Raw genomic sequence first — 7,694 nt, 5'->3', positions numbered from 1 at the left:
ACTACGTACTGGTATTGTAAGTGTTGTTCTCTTGAAAAGGTTTCAACCCTACAGTGTGTACATGTAAAGGCGTCTAGCAAAAGAAATATGTAGTAAGGTTGTTCCTTTTGTTCTGTAGGAACTTTGTTTATAGTGCCTTTCATTAGACTGGCATTGCATTGAGGTGACCTATAGCATACTTAAGTACTTGGAAGTGACATCTCTATTGCATATGCCTACCATAATATCTAGTGTACATATAGCGCACATTCCCTTATTTGTCTGGCTGTTATCATCCTATTATTACTATTACTGTTTATTCTTTTTCTTGTGTCTCTATGGTTGGAAGACTGAGGGGTAATTTAATACAAAAAAGTTTCATACTCATTAAATGGAAGACGGTAGTCACCTATTAAGTTATAGCAGGGTTCTTGCTACGGTGTGGCAGTGTGGCGTTGCGCCACGCTCAGAAACGGTAGGAGTCCAAAGTCGTACAGGTAAGGAATGTTTGAGAATTCCAGTATGATACTACTGAAACACAGTACTAAAAGAGACAATAGCCACAAATCCAGGCACTTAACGCGGGATGATAGCCTCGCTCCAGATGTGTACGCACAAGTGTTGATTGCAGTTACAGATGCACTGCTTCTGATTCTAGTCCCGGATGCCCGTCCAGTGACCCAGAAAGCACACCTCTTGTCTGGGAAGTCAAGTGCACACCTAGAATCTGCTCTAGACTAATTAGTCATAACTTCATGCGAAGCAACAACAGTGGTCCACGTCAATCAATGCCTGACTACTAGTAGACAAACTTTCTGTAGTTTGTCCACAAAACTTGCACATGTTCAATTGATGAACATCGCTAAGAAGGGCTTACTGGCGATCGAAGTTGATTCCTTGCCAGGACACTTGAACATACGTTACACGCAATAGCTATAACACAAAGTCTACCTCACTTAAGATCGGCTCCAGTGCGCATGTCTGTGTTGTGGACCCACCCATCCCACCACGCTCCCAAGAATTTCTAGCGAGAACCCTGTATAATAATAAATACTGGTCTTGACAGTGCTGTTGTTAGGTTGATATGGGTTTTTCTGGGGCGCATGTTTCCACAATTGCATTGGAGGAATGTATCTCTCAATACATTAGGATACAGTATTGAAGGAATGCGGTTTGCTCTACCTAGGATATCGTATTGGACGGATGCATCTCTCAATACATTAAGGTATTCATAATATTGAAGAGATGCATCTCTCAGTACACTAGACTATTCTAGTGTATAGATATAATTGTCAATACGTAAGGTGTGTTCGAATACTAGTTTTAAAACTGGAATTGGTGGGGAGCAAAGTTGTATAGCATTCGATTGGTTCTGACAGTTCTAGAACTGTTCTCACAGTTTCTGCATAGCGAACTGGAATTGTTGAAACTGTCACGCCCTAAATGCAAAATTCCTGGAGGCTGTTGAAGTGAAATGGCGGGTACAGATGCTGAGATTGTTGTAGACCTTCTTGTTGGTTCTAATGAACATTGTGGCGGCTATCGGCTTGGCAAACACCAGAAGAAACGACATTTGGAACTGATTGCTGTGAGCTTGGCAATTAGCTCCGAAAAACCGAAAACAAAGCATTGCTGATGTTTGAACAGACTACAACAAGTGGAGTAGAAACGCCACTCAGAGGCTGCAAGGACGAGCAGATCCAAACCCATGACGTTGGAGTATATTGCGCATGCTCAACTTGCTGACAGTTCTAAACGTCCGTTTGCTAGCAAGAGTCCAACAGTTCTGGTAGTCTCAGTTCTAGAACTGGAACTAGTATTCGAACTCACCCCTATACTGTTATGTGGGGAGTTGTGTTCTTGACTAATTACATGACAAAACAGGAGACTAGGATTTGCATTAGATGGTTGTTTGGGTTTGGAAAAGGTTGAATATTACACACTGTCACAGAGTCTGTAGGTTGAGGTAGTCAATTCTGTGAGTGGACCACTGGTCGCTTTAGGTAACTTAGGTTCCAGACGAGTAACAACATTCGAATGAAACGGATTTTCTAGACTGATAATTTGTTGAAACTGGAGCATTCCAGTCAAGAAAAGAGTCAATGTAGTCAACCTCTGTCACCAGTATCAGTTGGGCAATTGTCTAGAGTTGTGCTTCTGTACCTTTCGGGTTTTCAGTTGTAACCTAAAGGCTTTTTCACAGAGGCATGTATTCTCATCACAGATTGACTGCACTGGTGTTTGATCCCTGATTTGCTGAGATTCTGACCAAAGGAGTGTGTATATAAGGGAGAGCCTATACCTGATTTTAGTGACTGCCAGAAATGATTGTGTCATTCAGGTGTTACACTGTATCTTATCATAACATGTCTCCATTACAGTAACCTACTTGTTACCAGTGTGAAGGTGCCCTGTAATCTTACTAAACATACATGTAGCTAGGCTATTACCACCTTATGTCATTTTGAGGTTGTCATGACATGTTTGTGATACTTGATCAGGGTTATTACCCAGCAAGCCTTCATGATAAGATTCCACAACATGTAGGTGTCATATGATCTGCAAGTCTCCCATCCTCTAGCTGGTTGTGAGGAGAACATGCAGTTAGAGGTGAATGTGTGGTACAGTTAAGTGTCAGCTGCAGTGGATCAGCTAGATCTTATCTCCTCTTTGTGTTTATCATGAGTGTCAGTACTTTTTATATGCAGATACCATGCAAAACTGTGTTGTGAAATCCCCATGTTTACTGATGTTTGCAGCTCTTGGTTACTGTTAGACTGACTAACCCTGATAGTACCATACAGAGCAGGTGCCAATCAGTAACATGAACACAGCACATGCTAGCAGTGAAAACTAAAGACTTCTTTGTGTAGCATAATGTCTGTTTTTATCACTGGCCTACATGGTAACCCCATTATTCTTGTAACAGGGACGTACCAAGGCTTGTTTCCAAGTTGCCTGGAAACCTTCCCAGATAGGTGGAAGAGTGTAGCCTAGAGAATTGATCCCAGGCATAACTTTTGCCTTTACATACGCTATACATATGGTAAAGTCACGAACAAAAGCTGCCCTTGAATAGTAGTCGCATTTCTTAGCTACGTACTTAGCCTTTCTCGAATAGAAACTGCAGCTTTTATCGTGGATACGGCTATTGCCCTGATTGCCGAGTCAGTATTTTATAGTGAGGTCACCAATGGAGATACTGTGACAATCTCAAGTGAAAAGAAAGAAATGTACTTTAGTGCTCAAGTCATGTAGTTACCAGATAATCGAGATCTCTTAACTTCTTTAGCTGGAATTGGCGAGATGTCTGCTCTCCTCAACTACATGGTATGTTGTAACTCAACAAGATTTTGTTGCTATTATTATTTCTCAACTCATACCTTTATACCTCATTCACATGAGTCCGGCTCCAGACTGAGCTGAAATGAGCCGAGCTAAGCCAGCCCTTCACACGGCGTTTCGAGCCAGCTGAGATATAGTAGGCGTGTCTCTTGGTGCGCACCCTAGATACAGATGTCAGTCATGGAACAAGCTGTCCGCGCTTACTTCTCACTGGCACTGCAACCTCTGATCTGGAACTGTATGCTGTCTTCACCCCATAAAGAAATGAGACACAGGGTTTTGTGTTTGGACCACGTCATTTTGGAACATAGTGTGGCCTTTGGCCTGGCTTTGCTCTCATTCACACCACGATTTGAAGCCAGACTGACACTGATGGCTCCGCTCGGCTGGACCTCTTTCACAGGACAATTTTAATTCAGCGTTGACCGGTGCCAGCACTGGCTGGTCTGCTTAGGATGGGCTGGCCTGCTTACCCTACCTGCTGACTTTCAGTTTACATGTACATAAATGGATAATGGATAATGGATAATGGAAATGGCTCGGTTTGAGAGATCCTGGGTGATGAGAAACAGACATGCAACAAACAGAGTCTCCATTTGATTCTAGTCTTGAAAGGCTGTGTGGGCCTGGTATGCATCTTGCTGGTCACTTGTATGTAAAGTGGATGGCCAGTTCAGTTGTTGGTCAGTTGTTAGTCATTTGTTGGTTTACACATGCTTATCTGAGATGGCACATACCACCTTTTGTGTCAGATCCAAACCCATTTGGAACAAACTGCTAGTTTAGGCATCATGCCAATTAATCTAAGAGAGCATACTATCTTGCTGTCAATTCCAAACACACCTGGAACAAACTGGGATGTAAACGCATCTGAATGGAGGACAGTGGGTGTGCCTTTTGTGTGTTTTCCTAATTTTGCAAATAACTTTTTAGGTTAAAATTTGAGGCTATGTTTTAGGAGACTTGATGATTTGGGTTTCTAATGTTGAATTGATGTACACAATTTATGTTTTCATTGCATACACACACACAGACACACACACACACACACACACACACACACACACACACACACACACACACACCTACAACACACATACACACCTACAACACATACCCACACCTACACCCCCATCCCCCACACACACTCACACCCCACTCCTACATACATGCACACCCACTCCCACACACCCACACCTAACCCTCACACCTACACACACACACCCACACCTACACACACATCCACACCTACACACACACACACACACACACACACACACACACACACACACACACACACACACACACCCACACCTACACACACATCCACACCTACACACACACACACACCACACCACACCTGCATCCCCACCTGCACCCCCACACCTACACCCCTTCCACACCTACACCCCCACACCTACACACACATTACACACACACTCACACACACTCACACACATACACCTTTACACACACACACACACACGCATGCACGCACGTGCACACAGACACAGACACACACACAGACACAGACACACACACACACACAGACACACACACACACACACACACAGACACACACACACACACACACACACACACACACACACACACACACACACACACACACACACACTGAGAAATTCTTACCAAATTACACTGGCAGTAGTAGGAGTAGGGTGAGAACAGAGATGAGAGGCATCACCCTCGAATACATACCCTGTCATGCTTCTATGCACGACAGAGGACTAAACAGCTGATGACACACCAGGTGTGAGTCACACATAGAGTTGACAGTGAGATGTAGTTACTGTCAGAAAATTGGGTGTCTTCAAGTTTGTCACTTTGGGTGCCTTCAAGTGTGTCACTTTGGGGTGGACCCATATCATGTGACATCATGCAGTGTTCGCTCTCAGGATGCTAACTGTTTAAGTTAGAAACTCGATATGCTGGCAGACTCTGTCCTTTTGATGGGTTTGCTGTGGGTGCAGCTACACCTTTTGCGCGTGAGTGAGTTTGTTTGTTTGTGGGACTTTGTGTAAACCTTGTTTGTCTTTTTTGGTCTTCAGCGGTAGCATTGACGTAAACAGCAGGAAGGATGTGCAGTGGATTGGATTCGGACGTTCCTAGAATGTAAATGCTTGAACAACTAGAGATTCTAGTTGTAGACGGGCTTGTTAGCATAGTGAAACTCTTAGAATTTTTATGTTTTCTGCCTTCTAGAAGCACTTCGCTGTCTACTGTTTGTTCTCCATAAGCGCGAACTCGAAGTGAGTAATAAAGTCACACCAAGTGTGCTCATTAGAGCACTAGGAGCTGCTCCAGTTGGACCATGTTACACCAATTATCTTGAATGGTTCCAGTTGCTGATCCGTTGGTTTAACAAGATATTTGGATAAAAGCCATTGCTCCACCCGTTTGTGTTTGATATGCACAAGTATTATCCTTCTGTTTGGTTTGCAGGAAAGGCTTAGATAATTTGATAAACAGAAATGGCAGACCTAGCGGTTTCTAACCATACCGAGATCATCGCCAAAGTCCACTAAACAGCAGAGATATTGATGATTTTCAAAGTTTACACTTATGGGGAACAGACAGTTATCTGGTGCAGAGGTTGTCCTATAGTTCCAGGTTCAAGAGTCACATTGATTGATTGGGTTGTCGGTAACCTGTAGGAAGGTTGAGCTACTAGTACAACAGGATACCAAGGATTGGCTTGTTCTAACCTACAACTTCCTGCATTAGGTGCAGTGCAATAGGCCAGAAAAAGGCTTTTACTGACACTGATTTGAATGCATTGTGTTGTATAGTTGTCTGTCTTATGGGTTAGGGTTATAGTGTATGACGTCAACGATGTTTTCTTGTCTATAACTAAGTAACCACTTTCTTGTTACATCTTAGCATACTGTGAGACTTCCTTCCCTGCATATTGTCTATTGTGAGAATAGACAGTGGGCGTGATTGGCTGGAGGGTGCGATATTTTTTCTTTTGTCCTATGGAAATGTCTTAATGTGTGCCCCTTTCCAGCTGACTCTCGGAGTCGAGGCGTTCTTGGTTTGAGTGGGCATAGTCAGTACTACACATGCACATAGGTGTAGGGAGTTGAGGCGTTCTTGGTTTGAGTGGGCATAGTCAGTACTGCACATGCACATAGCTGTAGGTGACTAGAGCCTTCTCAAACTGTCAGGCTGTTTTGTGGTGTAACAGTGTGGTTGAGCTTCTGTCTTGTTATGGTTTGATGTGTTTTCTTAGGCCACTATTTGTTGCATGTTTGTTTCACAACACCCAGACTTTCTCAAACTGACGCCTGTGTGTGGGCGGGCCATTATCATTATCCATTATGTACACCTGACACTGGAAGTCAGCAGGCACAGTATAAATAAATAATATCATAACACAACAGATCCATATCCAGGGCAACAAGAAGTAATACAAGCTCTAGACATTGTAATGCAAATGACAGCTAGAGTGACTCTAACAAACTATTGAATGATCTGCTGTGTTTGGTTGTCCTCAAGTTCTTTCTTGAAAATTTACAGTAAGCCTTGTAGATAAGAAGATAAAAAAGCAGATATGGGCAATTAAAAGAAATGAGACACCAAGATGGTTCAGAGGTATGCCATGTGCTCTGGTCATATTACACATTTGCATTACTTGAATAAGGAGTAATGGTGAAATCAGTGCAGCCCTGTGGTTTGGAGGGGGCAGGTGATGTGAAACAGACTGCAGAGTGGCCTTATCTTTGACACTGTGGCTTTAGTTGAAAGTTCCATAAACTGGAAATGTTGCCAACCCCTACCTGAGAGACAGAGATACAGACTGACAGAGATACAGACAGACAGACAGAGACAGACAGACAGACAGACAGACAGATGGACAGACAGACAGAGAGACAGACAGACAGACATAAACAGACAGACAGACATGCAGACAGGTGGACAGACAGGCAATGAAAGAGACATTCAGAACATTATTCATTAGAGTTTAGTAGTATTCGATCTGTATGTCTCAGTAGATGGACATTTTAGCTTAGCACTTTTACCTATTATTGTGTTTTTGTAAATGTGGCTCTTTATGTTTAATAGTGAAAGAAGACAGACAGACAGACAGACATGCAGACACACACACACACACACACACACACACACACACACACACACACACACACACACACACACACACACACACACACACACACACACACACACACACACACACACATCCTTTAAGATTGTGTAATCTACTTTGGGAGGTTTGAGAGGTGTCCTCATGCACCGAAACCAAATCTAGAATTCGATGTCTATGCACTGTGTTTGTATTGGGTGACATCCAGTGCTTGAATAATTCGTGCCCGTCCGACTTTGTATGT

Source organism: Corticium candelabrum, chromosome 2 (assembly GCF_963422355.1).
Source record: "Corticium candelabrum chromosome 2, ooCorCand1.1, whole genome shotgun sequence".
Lineage (NCBI taxonomy): Eukaryota > Metazoa > Porifera > Homoscleromorpha > Homosclerophorida > Plakinidae > Corticium > Corticium candelabrum.
This window is presented reverse-complemented; position numbering follows the sequence as displayed.